This window comes from Hyperolius riggenbachi, chromosome 6 (assembly GCF_040937935.1).
Source record: "Hyperolius riggenbachi isolate aHypRig1 chromosome 6, aHypRig1.pri, whole genome shotgun sequence".
NCBI classification, from domain to species: Eukaryota; Metazoa; Chordata; class Amphibia; order Anura; family Hyperoliidae; genus Hyperolius; species Hyperolius riggenbachi.
In genome coordinates, this window is record NC_090651.1 from 16,238,836 (window position 1) to 16,254,341 (window position 15,506).

The 15,506-nt window shown below is 44.3% G+C and overlaps 1 protein-coding gene across 10 annotated transcripts in view; it reads right to left on the reverse strand.

Moving 5' to 3' along the window:
* PKNOX2 (PBX/knotted 1 homeobox 2) overlaps positions 1-15,506 on the reverse strand; it is a 603,376-nt gene that overhangs the window by 234,879 nt on the left and 352,991 nt on the right. Inside the window, exon 6 of one of the 10 annotated variants that reach the window (XM_068238888.1) lies at positions 14,450-14,576. The exons of the other annotated variants lie outside the window; for them this stretch is intronic. The gene's annotated coding sequence lies outside the window, so the exon portion shown is untranslated. The remainder of the gene's footprint in view (positions 1-14,449; positions 14,577-15,506) is intronic. 10 annotated transcript variants of the gene reach the window in all.

Consider the following 15,506-nt stretch of genomic DNA (forward strand, 5'->3'; position numbering starts at 1 on the left):
AGCACAGGAGATCACAGTGACATCGAGTGCGTGTGCTGGCCCAGCACCTGTGCGCGTCACTAAGGCACTGTCTGCAGTCTAGTCACCGGGATGTTCTCCCCATAAGCCCTTCCCCCGGCAGCATCAAGGAAGGATGCAACATGCTGAGACAATGGGGTGGAGGCAAAACACAGCGGAAAATTTTAGCAAAACCTAAATATTTGTATCGTGAGCACAAGGCGGCTATGCAGTGTCCGCCATGGACGTGGCCATTTACCATGCATGAGATACCATACTGACATTGGCGGGGGAAGGGGCAACCAATTCTTTCACTGCCCAGGGCCACTACGAGTCTTTACACTGTACTGTACACCTGAGGATGCAGGCAGGTCCCGCGAAACGCATTGTCCTGTGTCCCATAAAATTATCCTTAAACCTCCTACCTGAGGTAAGACTACTCAGGTTTACCCATCGCATATTACACGGGGGCACCTCCTCTCATTTTGTGTACAGTTTTCCCCTCCCCCTGGGGTGTCCCCTGAGGTAATTATCCAGTGGTCCTTTTCCTGGAGTGCGACCCAACTTACCCTGAAGAGGATACCCAAACTGAGTGGAGATGGAATTATCCACCTGCCTAATAGTGTGGTGGCCTAACAGCAACCCAGGTTTGTAAGTAGTACAGTAGAACCTTGGTTTGCAAGCATAAATGTTCCGGAAACATGCTTGTAATCCAAAGCACTCTTATATCAAAGCGAATTTCCCCATTAGAATGAATGGAAACCCAGGTGATTCATTCCACAACCCAGAATTAGTGTTAGTAAAACAGTATAAAAAATGTAAACAAGACTTTCACTGTAACTAACAGAATAATTGCCGTCTGTTGGCTAACCACAACCTTTTTTTGTGTGTGGCTTTAAAGAGGAACTCCAGTGAAATAATGTGATAAAAAAAGTGCTTCATTTTTACAATAATTATATATAAATGATTTAGTAGGTGTTTGACCACTGTACAATCTTTCCTCTCCCTGATTTACATTCTGGCATTGATCACATGGTGACATTTTTATGTCAGTGGAAGTAGCTGCTGCTTGCTTTTTTGGCAGTTGAAAACAGCTGTAAACAGCTATTTCCCACAATGCAACAAGGTTCACAGACAGGAAACTGCCAGGACCATGGTCCTCACAGTTTCCTGTGGGAGGGGTTTCACCACAATATCAGCCATACAGAGCTCCCTGATGATTCGTTTGTGAAAAGGAATAGATTTTTCATGTAAAAGGGGTATCAGCTACTGATTGGGATGAAGTTCAATTCTTGGTTATGGTTTCTCTTTAACTTGGAAGTTATCCAATGACAGTTATGTTTGAGGATTTCATGAAAATGTGAGTTTGCAGTCTCTACACTCATAATAAGTACAATTAAAGAGAACCCGAGGTGGCATTGTATTACGTTAGTGGGGCACAGAGGCTGGTTGGGCACACTAACACCAGCCTCTGTTGCCCCATCGTGTGTCTCAAAGACCCCCCTGCTCGCCGCTATACCCCCGCAGTGCTGGCGACACGCAGTGTGTCGCCAGCACAATGTTTACTCTAGCGCTGTCTGTCAGCGCCGCTCCGCCGCCTCCTCCGCATCGCCGCTACCCGCCCGCGTCCCTTCCCTCCCGCTGATTGGAGGGAAGGGACGAGGGCGGGTAGCGGCGATGCGGAGGAGGCGGGGGAGCGGCGCTGACAGACAGCGCTAGAGTAAACATTGTGCTGGCGACACGCTGCGTGTCGCCAGCACTGCGGGGGTATAGCGGCGAGCAGGGGGGTCTTTGAGACACACGATGGGGCAACAGAGGCTGGTGTTAGTGTGCCCAACCAGCCTCTGTGCCCCACTAACGTAATACAATGCCACCTCGGGTTCTCTTTAAGTACAGTCCTGCAGCACCAAAGGGAGAAGAACTATTGGCTCAGTTGTGATGACGTGGCACTCTATCCTTTTTTTATTTTTGCTTGTATATAAAGACGTTGCTTGTATATCAAGTCAAAATTTCACAAAATGTTTTGCTTGTATTGCAAAGCGCTCTTAAACCAAATGTATTTGTTTCACACATTATTTCATTGATTGGAAATACTACACTATCTGGTGTTTTTCTGTTACCTTTTTCCTCTCCCGGTTCCTGAGGTTCATCACTCGAATGTCAGCGAGCGGACACTCCTCACTTTGTCAAAGTTGTTTAGATCTTTATGTTTTATAAGAATGAACAGAGGCACCAGCAGGATAAAAGGTACTAAAAAGTTTAAAATTCCTCAGGAGGTGGTGGTGGACTCGCCTCGTTGAAGTAGGCAAGATACTGTCAGCTTTTTAACAACAGGTTTATTTATATACGCCTCTAAAGCGCTTATTGTGGCCTTGAGACTGTACTGCGTGTACTCCTATTTGTTATTGCCTGAAGAAGCAGGAATATACATGTGAAACGCGTTGCATGGTTGTCTGGAGTATATAAATAAACCTGTGGTTGTTAAAAAGCTGACAGTATCTATCTACTTCAAGGAGGCGAGTCCACCACCACCTCCTGAGGAATTTTAAACTTTTTAGTACCTTTTGTCCTGCTGGCGCCTCTGTTCACTCTTATATTACCAATATCCACCCCTGGTGGAGGGGTCGATCCCCATCTCTTTTTTCCTGATCTACAGAGAGCGACTTTTAATCCTGAGTGAGGACAGGTCTAATCTCCTCACCTGCCTGTACAGTGGTTGCCTAGGAGTTAACCCACATTTGTGAGTATACACACTATATACTTTTCAATTCCAACCTATTTGTTTTGCTTACTACACTATATTGGGCTCACGGTGCCCCCACTTTTGTTTCTCGTTACAGATCTTTATGTTTGCCCGTTTTTCTTCTTTCAACTGTTCACTGGCTGATTTGTATATCCCACCTCTTGACAGGTCAGGCCATCGAACAGAGATCGTTAACGTTATTATTCACTTCACCCGTCGGTGCTTTTATTTCCGCAATGTATTGGTGAATAATAACCGTTTGAAGCAATGGCAACTAAACAAAAGATTAGAATTATTTCCTTCAGAGTTTTACTGTGCTAAGGATCACAGGCATCTGCCCCTCTTCAAAGCCGCACGTTCCAGCGGTGCCCTCAGTACCCGGGGACATGCTGAGCTGGAGAAGGGACGAAGGCACCCCGGTTGTAGACGTCAGAACGTACCCGCCCTTAGGGCACGGAGGAGCGGTCACACACGCTAGCTTGGCACAAAGCCCGATGCCAGCCTGGAGGAGGAGATGTGACAAGCTAGGAAGGAGGCAGCGGGCTGGCCACATGCGCTCCCTCACCGTCTCAATGCACAAGGCCGATAAATAAGGGAAAGTTAGAGTACCCTGCAGAAGCGAGCACCATACTGTTTGGCCTCGGGCAGATGAGAGATGGAGACAGAGGATATGCGCTGCCCGCTAGCTCTGAAACAGTGGGATTAATAACGCATCAATTTTAATGCAGCGGCCTTTTTTTCTGCTTCACAAACAGCAAAGTGAATGTTTGAGCATCTCGGCGGGGGGCTAATGAGCAGACTGATTACTTATTCAGATATCTGCACGCTGCAACGCTCCATCCCGGAGGGGGGGGGGGAGGCAATCGCCTGAAAATAAAGAAAGCAGCACAGCTAAGGTACAGACAGATTTATATATAGTACCAGTGTACTTCTCACTAATGACAGGCTAGGAGTGTACACAGCACAGCATCCAATCTCAGACACTGCCTGCAGATGTGTGTGAAGATTGCAAGAGGCGAAACGCATGACCTGGAGACCAGGGTAGGGAATTAATGGATAGGAGATCTCAGTGATTATTCATAGATTAAATATATAAGCAGAAATCAGTGGGAGACGTGGGCAATCAACGGCAGCAGGGCTGTTTACCACATTAGATTGTGAGCTCCTCTGAGGACAGTCAGTGACATGACTATGTACTGTGTAATGTGCTGCAGAAGATGTCAGTGCTATATAAATACATAATAATAATATGGTAGGACATTAGACTATGACTATGGTAGGATTAGAGTGTGAGTTCCTCTGAGGACAGTCACTGACATGACATGACTATGTACTCTGTAAAGTGCTGCAGGAGATGTCAGTGCTATATAAATACATAATAATAATATAGTAGGACATTACACTATGACTATGATAGGATTAGATTGTGAGCTCCTCTGAGGACAGTCAGTGGCATGACTATGTACTCTGTAATGTGCTGCAGAAGATGTCAGTGCTATATAAATACATAATAATAATATAGTAGGACATTACACTATGACTATGATAGGATTAGATTGTGAGCTCCTCTGAGGACAGTCAGTGGCATGACTATGTACTCTGTAAAGTGCTGCAGGAGATGTCAGTGCTATATAATTACATAATAATAATAATATGGTAGGACATTAGACTATGACTATGGCAGGATTAGATTGTGAGCTCCTCTGAGGACAGTCAGTGACATGACTATGTACTCTGTAATGTGCTGCAGGAGATGTCAGTGCTATATAAATACATAATCATAATATGGTAGGACATTAGACTATGACTATGGTAGGATTAGATTGTGAGTTCCTCTGAGGACAGTCAGTGACATGACTATGTACTCTGTAATATGCTACAGAAGATGTCAGTGCTATATAAATACATAATAATAATATGGTAGGACATTAGACTATGACTATGGTAGGATTAGAGTGTGATCTCCCCTAAGGACAGTCAGTGACATGACTATGTACTGTGTAATGTGCTGCAGGAGATGTCAGTGCTATATAAATACATAATAATAATATGATGGGACATTACACTATGACTATGGTAGGATTAGATTGTTTTTGAATATGAAAGAGTCCTAAATATTGTTTATAGAAACATGCTAAATCTAGTTTATAGCATAGCGGGCAGCCAACGTGCGCATTACTTATCAGGTGCCTACGCCTACACACACACACACGCACGCACGCACGCACGCACGCACACACACACACATGAAAATTTACTGTCCTTTACCATTCAATTTCCTGAAAAAAATGATCAGAATTATTTTCACCATTACAACTGTGAAATTTGATCACATTTCTCAAAAAGTTTCAAGTATTTTGTGCGACCATTCCTTTATATAAAAAACAGGGAAATCAAATATTTTTATAGTATAGTGTGTGGCCACTTTAAGGCCCCTTTCACACGCGCAGGTTAAACCGTTACCCTAGAAAGTCTATGGAGACTGTAACACTTATTGTGTTCCCTTGCAGGGCGGCGGAAATATCCGAGCTGACGCAAGGCCCACAGTGCAATACCTCAAGCACCGCGCTTAGAGCATGGTGCTTGGGGTGATGAAAATCTATGGGCGATAAACCATGTGTAAATGACAGTGTACGGTGCATCGCGGCGCATATGCACAGACCCACGGGAATCCAAATAACAAACTTCCTGCCCAGCAGGAAATATGTCACTGAGCAGAGGCAGTGCATCACTGAGCAGGGACCCTGAGCGGGGGATGAGCTATGCCCAGCAGGGAGTACGTCACTGAGCGGGGGATGAGCTTTGCCCAGCAAGGAGTACGTCACTGAGCAGGGGCAGTGCTATACCCAGCAGGAAGTGCATCACTGAGCGGGGACCCTGAGCGGGGGATGAGCTATGCCCAGCTGGGAGTACATCACTGAGCGGGGGATGAGCTATGCCCAGCAGGGAGTACGTCACTGAGCGGGGGAGGAGCTATGCCCAGCAGGGAGTACATCACTGAGAGGGGGGCAGTGCTATGCCTATGACCCTGTTGGCACACTCTGCTGCAGGGTCATATGTTTGTCATGCTTTGCGTTGCGATGTGGCAGGAACATCCCATCCCCACCGCAACGCAAAGAAATAAGTGTAAAACCGGCCTAAGGGTGGTTCCCACTTACCTAATTTATTTTCTTTGCGTGGAATGCTTGTCTCGCATCAGAATGGATAATAGCGCATGCTGGTCTAATGCAGAATATCCTGTAGCTCTGTATGATTGTTGGAATAATAGGTTTACTTACGATGGGCCTATAGAGTAAGAATCTCCACGTTGTTAGTGCTCATATCTGCAGACTCTCCTGGCAACACTAATATGTCTTTTATCCTGGCTATTAGACCTGTAAGTTTAATTCCTTAACTATACTACATACGCGGCACTTATCAGGGGGCATTTAGTCTTTCTTGGTCGTAAATTGGCTTCATACAAGTCTCATACATCTCTTAAATGGCTTTACGGTTATTTTCCAATGAAGCACTTAAACGTTAAATAAACCGGCAGCGGCTATGAACGCCGCGTCTTGTAATAATAGTTATACCTCATTAAAAGTTTGATTAACACTCTGTGGTGAACAATTTGTTAGTAAAGTGATTATTTGCCGTTTGCTTCTGATTTATACGTGATCAGCTTCACCTTCGCCCAGAAGAACTTTATTAATGAGCAGCTCCGCTAGGCACTGCTTGTAGCTGGGCGGGCATCATTGCTCTGATGTTTCAGCAAGCTGATCACGTCCAGCCCCGGTTATAGGGGCGGGCGATACTGGTGTCCCCCTGGGGTGCAGCGTGAGTGTGTGGTGGGGGGGCAGTGGTGGAGGGGGGAGCTGGGGCCGCACTGGGATTCAGCTGCAGGGAGCGGGGCCCCGACTTCTCCCTACCTCTCTCTCCCTGCTCCCCCCTGCACTGAAGATTTATCACGCTAGGAAACCTCGTAGAAACAACTCACCTCCTTCCGGGCTCCAAGTGAACTTGCCGCTGGGCTCCTCTGTTTGCAACTCTGTTTACTCTCACAACTTTCTGATTAGCGGAAGTAGTGAGAGTAAGCGGCGTTGAAGACAAAGGATCCTGGCAGTAAGTTCACTTGGAGCCCGGAAGGAGGTGAGTTGTTTCTACGAGGTTTCCTAGCGTGATAAATCTTCAGTGCAGGGGGGAGCATGGAGGGGAGGGGTCCTGGGGAGAAAGAGGGAGGGAGAAGTCGGGCCCTCCTCTCTGCAACTTAGTCCCAGTATGGCTGTGGCTCCCCCCTCCATCACCTATACTGGGGGCACCCATACCTGGCTACCTACACTGGAGATACCTATACCTGGCTAACCTATGCTGGGGCACTTATACCTGCCTACCTATACTGGGGCACCAATACCTGACTACCTATACCTGGCTACCCTATACTGGGGGCACCTATACATGGCTACCTATACTGGGGGCATGAATACCTGGATACCTATACTGAGGGGGCTAAATACCGCTTCGCACATCACGTTCTCAAGTCCAGCGGGACACCGAGGAGTACCGTGGCTGCAGCGAGGGACTGAAACGGCTGGTAGGTCCTGGAAGAAGCCCCAGATGAGTAAACATAGATAATAATCCTCACCTCGGAAGTCCTTTAAAAAATACCCCATCTCATTGCATTAGCAAGAGCTTTTTAAGTCACAAGCACTACTAGTGGGTCCCGGGCCTAACGTATTTTTTCCCCTGTAATTGGGAATTAGTAAATATCAGACAGAGGTTCTAATCCTCCCCACACCACAAGAACCTAATAAATAAATGAAAAGCTAGTTGAGAATTCCAATGTAATCCAGTAGAAGAAATGCAGAATGCTATGATAACCACAGGAAAAGATGACTCTGCTGTAAACTTTATTAACTTTATTATGACTCAAACTTTCAACTCCCCCGAAAACACACTTTGATCTCCATTTAGCTTCTGAAATTCCTGGACTCTCCTATTCAAACAAACGATTACATCACATCTGCCTCCGCCAATAAACATTGTATGTATATATTGAAATTGGTCTGTCTTCTGTCTCTTATTAGGACTAAAGGTGGCCACACATCATATAATAAAATTATCCAGTTTTACGGCAATTCAATAAAAACGATCGCTTGTACCAAAAAATAGAAAGCTTTTTTATTTCATTTGTTCGAGAAATCTGATCAAATCTCCCGTTTTTATTTAATAAAAGCAGATCGGGAGTGTTGAATTTTTCTTATCAATTTTTATGTAAATTGAATAATGTATGGTAGATTGACAATCACTTGATGTACAGACCCAAACAATTTTTTCTGAGTTTTCAACCATTTTTTTCTTAATTGGGGAAAAAAATTGAACATGTGTGTGGTACGTTGGTTAGATTTTTGAAAATGTTACAATCAGTCAGAAAAACTGATTGCAATTCTTGAATTGAAAATATATTTTAAAAATTGAATGGTGCATGGCCACCTTAAATGTGGCCACACACCATACAATAAAATTATCCAATTTTTTGGCAATTTAATAAAAACAATCACTTGTACCGAAAAATCTAAAGTTTGTTTTTTTTTCCACTCACTTGAGAAATCTGATGAAATTTAGAATAAGATCGGTAGTGTTGGATTTTTCTAAGCAATTTTTTTTCATAATTGGGAAAAAAATGAACATAGGTGTGTGGTACATTGGTCAGATTTTTTAAATGTTACAATCGGTCAGAAAAATTCATTGCAATTCTCGAATTAATAAAACTATTCAAAAAAATGGTATGGTGTGTGGACACCTGTAAGGAGGCCACACACCATACAATTAAAGATCCATTTTTATACCATTTGGATAAATAACATCGGTTGTCCCAAAAAATCAAAAGCTTTGTTTTTAAATCAAGAAATACGATTGAATTTCCCTTTTTAATTTTTTTTTTTTTTGAGATTGGACATATTGGAAAATTCAGACCAATTTTATCAAGAATTGTATGGCTTGTGATGGATTGTGAAATTGTATTCAACCAGAAAAAAATTGTATGTAACTTTTTAGTACATTTTTCTCTTGATTTTTCAAACCAACCAATTTATTCGGAGTTTACGATCTTTCATCCTGAAATTGCGGCAATCTCAAAAATACGTGTGTGGTAACTTGAAGATTCTGTTTTAAACGTCCGATCAATCGGAAAATTGGATCGGAATGCTCGAATCGATTCAAAATTTTAAAAAAATTGTATAGTGTGTGGCCACCAACCAATTTTTTCGGAGTTTACGATCTTTTATCCCGAAATTGCGGCAATCTCAAAAATACGTGTGTGTGGTAACTCGAAGATTCTGTTTGAAACGTCCGATCAATCGGAAAATTGGATCGGAATGCTCGAATCGATTCAAAATTTTAAAAAAATTGTATAGTGTGTGGCCACCAACCAATTTTTTCGGAGTTTACGATCTTTTATCCCGAAATTGCGGCAATCTCAAAAATACGTGTGTGGTAACTCGAAGATTCTGTTTGAAACGTCCGATCAATCGGAAAATTGGATCGGAATGCTCGAATCGATTTAAAATTTTTAAAAAATTGTATAGTATGTGGCCACCAACCAATTTTTTCGGAGTTTACGATCTTTTATCCCGAAATTGCGGCAATCTCAAAAATACGTGTGTGGTAACTCGAAGATTCTGTTTGAAACTTCCGATCAATCGGAAAATTGGATCGAATGCTCGAATCGATTCAAAATTTTAAAAAAATTGTATGGTGTGTGGCCACCATTAGGCTACCCAACTCGGCGAAAAAAATGGAGTCAACCAATGTTATGAGTACAAATAATAACCTTCGGCGTGTCCGCTGGCAGATCATCCGCTGTGTCTCCAGGCTCTGCATCATTGGCCTGTTCACATGTCAGCGGGGGGTCGAGGGGGTCTCAGTATAAAGACCGTCCGGTAATGGATAATTGATGTGTGCGCTCAGAAGTGTTCGGGAAGAATTTGATCCAATCAGTAATGAGCTCAGCGTTGAGCTGTCATCTCTCGGTAATCTTTCCTTCCCATGCAGCGCACAGCGCTGGCCTCGGAGGCTTCTTATCAGCCGCACTGGTCAGCAGACAGGGAACGGAGCGTTTCGCTCCCAGCAGGGGAGACGGGCTGCAGTCTCCTGCTCTTAGATATCACTCAGATTCCAATTCCACGGCCATTTTCCATGCTGGAACATTTATTAAACCATGGAATGACTTTCAGGCTTTCTTTGTCTGGTGACAGCATAAGAAACATATCTGGAACTTATTCACTGGCCGAAAGCAAAAGAAAGCCACTAATGCGGTATAAACACTCGAGGCATAGAGGCTTTATTGCTTTGTGGCCTGGTCTGAAGATAAGGATGAAAGGACTTCACACTTTGGAGAAAGATCGGCCTACGCCACACAAAGCTTTACAAGTAGCCCTTGGTCAGTAATGTCAATACTTAGAATTGCTCATTTCTATCTTATGCTGGTTTACATGATGAGATTTTTCAGCAGATTTACTGTTCAATCGTATTTTAGATCAATTTTCCGATCGTTTTTCTGATCGATTTCCATTCACTTCTATGAGAAATCGATCAGAACCTGTTGGAAATGATCTATCGAACCATCTACCTGCCAAAAAATCTCATGGTGTATTCCCTCCCAGCATTGAAAAGACTGAGGCTTGCAGCGTGATAAAGTGCTTACGTTTGAAGGGTAATAGTGCCCAGCCCCCCCAAAAATCCTCTTCCATCCTGTTCCAACTTGGTCAACACGTGTCCTGAAAGGTCACGCCATGCTTGTTTCTGGAAAGGGGTTAGCAGACATGGACCCCAGTGTGCAGACACCTTAGACACATGCAGGTCTACTTGAATGGTTTCCTTCACACTACCATAACTGAGGCCCGTTTCATTCATGGTCATTACACCTTAGACACATGCAGGTCTACTTGAATGATTTCCTTCACACTACCATAACTGAGGCCCGTTTCATTCATGGTCATTACACCTTAGACACATGCAGGTCTACTTGAATGATTTCCCTCACACTACCATACCTGAGGCCCGTTTCATTCATGGTCATTTAGATGGTTGTTCGTCTGTCTTCCAGGATTAAACACTCCACTTTCTTCACTGTGGCCTCATCATTCGTCAGGGATGGTCTTCCAGGTCTTGGCTCTTCTGTGAGGGACAGGTGACCACTCTGGAAAATCCTTTTCCACCTCACAATAATGTCATAAGATGGGCATCCCATAAACTGTCATTATCTCATTATGCATTTGCTGGCACAATTTCCCTTAACATGCAGGAACTTTATTACACTGCGAGCCTCAATCTTTTCCATCTCACACTTTAGTTACTTCTGGCAAAAACTGCAAGGGAAACAATGAGCTGATCTTCTCAACATCATGCACCTAGAGCCCAATGACGACACTGACAAAATGTCATCAATGTACCATATTAACTTCCAGGTGATACCTATACATGTATGGCATGATCTCATTATAACAAACTCTGTAATAGTAAACATTTGGGTATAGTAAACTACGTGTCCAGGTCCCAGCTAAGCCCCATTCTATGTATATGGGAGTAACGCCAGGTATAGTAAACCCTGATATAATATTAATTTATTTATTGTATTTATAAAGCGCTAACCTATAATAGAACTTCTGTTATAGTAAACCTGTTTTTTGGCCCCTTCAGTATTCTGTAACCGGCTATAGTGGAAAGTGGGCGGAGCATGCGTCATATGTCATCCAGAGACCCAGGAGCTGTGGCTGGTGGGTGGGGTGGCAGCCATTTGTAGGCTTCTTGCTATCTGCAAACTACTCTGGGCCTGCATGTATTACCTCAAAAGCTCCAGCCGGTGAGACCTATGCGTCCTGTGTAAGCTGCTGCCTGATTACTGAGGGAATTGCCCGTCATCTGTGACGTGCTTGTGCATGGCTGCAACACTACAGCATCATCCAAGCTGCACAGAAATGTGGACACACTATAAGTACTGTACCTGTATTAATTGGGGAGACCTATGTCCGCTGTGCAAGCTGTTGCATGATTATTGCATGAAGTATTATAAAGAAAAAAATCACTCCTAATTTATGACTGAATTAAGATCCAGTACTATAGTATAGATTATGTGCTTGAATAAGAGCCATTTTTCCATGTTCTTTAGAGTTTACCATAAAGGCATAAAGGTATATACTGTATATATATATATATATACACTTTTTCGCTCCTCCCACAACCTCCTCCTAACAACCCCACGCATCTTGTACTCCCATGCACAACTACAGGACTTTACTAGAGCTAACTCCATCCTGTGGAACTCTCTCCCACTGCCAATCAGGCTTGCCCTCTCCTTCAACACCTTCAAAAACTCTTCAAGGAAGCCTAGCCCACTTCAACACTGCCCCAACTCTCTCTGAAGAAACCTCTCTATGCACCTTTGGCAGGGCACTCTCTCCTTGTGTTTCATACATGATTGTACATCCTACCCAGAATATGTGAACTTGTATTATTGAGAGACTACCACTCTAGTGTATGATCTGGCATCTTATTGCTTATTACCTGTACTGTGTTGTGTATGTTGTTGCCTATTTCCTGTATTGTGTTGCGTATCTTATTGCTTATTTCCTGTATTGTGTTGTCGGTCACCCCTGTTATCATTGTCTGTAATCGTATGTATTGTACAGAGCTGCGTAATATATTGGTGCTATATAGATCCAATAAATACTAATAATATAGTGTGTGTGTGTGTATATATATATATATATATATATATATATATATATATACTGTATATATGCTTAATATTCCATATAATGTGATATCAGTATAGGGAGAAGCAGCTGTAGCACAGTAATACAACAACAACACAATCACTGAAGCTGCAGATGCATGGGAAGGGTTAAGGAATTGATGCACAGTCAGAATAATATAAGTGAGGCTGCTGGGCGGTTTGAGCGAGGTGCGTCTGTCAAGAGACTCGTCCTCATCCACTGATTGGGCTTAATTAATCAGCTGGGTCCTAATTATTTCCTCTAAGTTGTATCAGAAACTAAACTCATAATTGTGATTGTGTGATGAAGGCGGCCGGGCAGGTGAACCCACAATGCATAATAATATTGTGTAATCTTCATATTAGGCAAATGTGCAGACAGAACCGAGACAGATAAAACTCGCTGCATCTCAGATTCTCATTAACCAGCCAACGAAATAAATATACACAACATGGCTCATTAGAGGGAAGGTAAAAAAGGAAGTGTCTCCATGGCAACCACAGTAGAGTCAGACTGAGCCTTGTGGGGTGCCACAAGCATCAGCGATTGGTTTTCTGTGGTCAGTTACTCTATATAAAGCCAGACACGTTCTCCAATGCATCATGCTAAACATACTCTGTGCTGTCATGGTAAACTACGTGGTAACTCACTCCACACCGACGTGGCAAACCCACTCCAGACCTACCTGGTAATCCACTCCACACCAACATGGCAAACCTACTCCACGCCTACGTGTTAATCCACTCCACACCAACATGGTATACCCACTCCACGCCTACGTGTTAATCCACTCCACACCAACATGGCAAACCCACTCCACACCTACGTGGTAATCCACTCCACACCAACATGGCAAACCTACTCCACACCTACGTGGTAATCCACTCCACACCAACATGGTAAACCTACTCCACACCTACGTGGTAATCCACTCCACACCAACATGGTAAACCTACTCCACACCTACGTGGTAATCCACTCCACACCAACATGGTAAACCTACTCCAAGCCTATGTGGTAATCCACTCCACACCAACATGGCAAACCTACTCCAAACCAACATGGCAAACCTACTCCAAGCCTACGTGTTAATCCACTCCACACCAACATGGTATACCCACTCCACGCCTACGTGGTAATCCACTCCACACCAACATGGCAAACCCACTCCTCACCAATATGGTAAACTCACTCCACTCAAAAATTCCTCCCCAACTCCAGGTGGCAGTCAGGCAAATCCCTGGATCAACAACCACAGGGTACATACACCATACAACCACAGGAAACATATGCCACACCACCATATCAAACATACTCCATTCCATCACAGGAAGTTTACTCCATGCAATCATGGCAAAAAGACCACGCCATTGCTATAATGCTCCATGCTGTCAGGGTACTTCATACCATCATGGGTGCAAAGAGCATGTTGGAAAGCGTACCGGTAGCTTATATTTACCTGCTTCGGGTGGGAGTTCCTACACCCTCAAATTCCATGTGGGGTCTCCAGGACACTAGCTTGGGTCATGTGACTGGGCACCATACTTCGGAAGTTAATGTTCCAGAGGCCTCTTCCCAGGAATCATTCAGAAGGAACTGAGGCCTGTGCCGATGCCTGAAGAAGACAAACTACTGGCATACTCTACACCTCAACCTGCGTTCTGCAATGTTCGGTAACACCAAGAGAGGAGAACAGCGCGCAGTAACCGTGCAGCGCACAACAAATGCAGGAAATTAGCAATGACATCACTTCCGCATCTGCAGTGTACGCCGTGGTCACTGCGCCGCTCTACCCTCTGTGCACACTGCCGCTGATCTGAGCTCTGTGAGTAGAAAAGGTGGTCACTGTGGGGATACCACGGTCACCTGTATGACAAGGAGAGACCAGGAGACAAATGCTGCAGTGTTGTGGGGTATTAGATGTTATATTGTAGCATAAGAGTATATTTATACTCACAAAAGGTTGGTCCCTGCAACCACTGTATATCGCCGCTCGGTATTCCAGGTCCTACTGGCACTGGATGGTCACACTCCTGGTTGGTCCTTCTTGGTTGTAGATAACACCACACCCGGAAGGTGAACACCTCCAAAGGAGATGAAATGTATAGTACGGGGGGTGGAGGTGCCCAAAGATAGGTAATGTGATGAGAAAAAAAAATAATAAGGGGGGAGGGAGGTGTCTTTACCACTCCAGATGTAAGAACCCAAACCTCAGGGTGAATGTAAAAAGATTAAATGATTTATTCAACATGATTAAAAGGACAACGTGTTTCACTGGTCTCAGCCCACTTCTTCAGGTCAAGACAAGTGCCTTTAAGACATGGTCACAGGCATGGATGCAAGGATTGGCCCCGTGAAATGCGTTGTCCTTTTAATCGTGTTGAATAAATCATTTAGGGCTCGTTCTCACTTGAGCGGGAATCGCACGATTCCCGCTCAAGGCAAACTGCTAGCACATGTAACACTATGGCAGTGTTCTAATTGCCGCATTTGCGGTTAACGTTAACCGCAGACGTGTTATATGCAGTGGGTCGCCAGCGATTCTGGAGCGATCGCGATTAGCATGTGTAGAACTACTAATTGCAATCGCTCCCAAACCGCTACAGTGTCCAGTGATTTTTCCGCATTAAACGCGGAAAAATCGCTCCCGCAAAACGCTAGCGATAATTGCCGGCGCTTTACGGTTTTAGGTGTGAACGAAGCCTTAATCTTTTTACATCTACCCTGTGGTTTGGGGTTTTTTTGGGCCGCCTCCACCTCCAGTACTCTGTGTGGCAGGAAGGCAGGGCAGCTCTGGAAGCATGGGAGGCCCTTACTGTGGGGGAGGCCCCTACTGTGGGTGAGCCCCGAGCTGCTGCCTGGTTTGCCTGGGCCAAGCTGCATTTTTGGTTGTAGTTACCCCCTGAATGTCTGGGGGGCAGTAAGCGTAGCCATGCTGCAGCGTTTAACTTTGGGTCTCGTACTTTTGAAGTTATTTTCTCTGCACAGACTGAGGTCAGGGCTGCTTTAGAGGT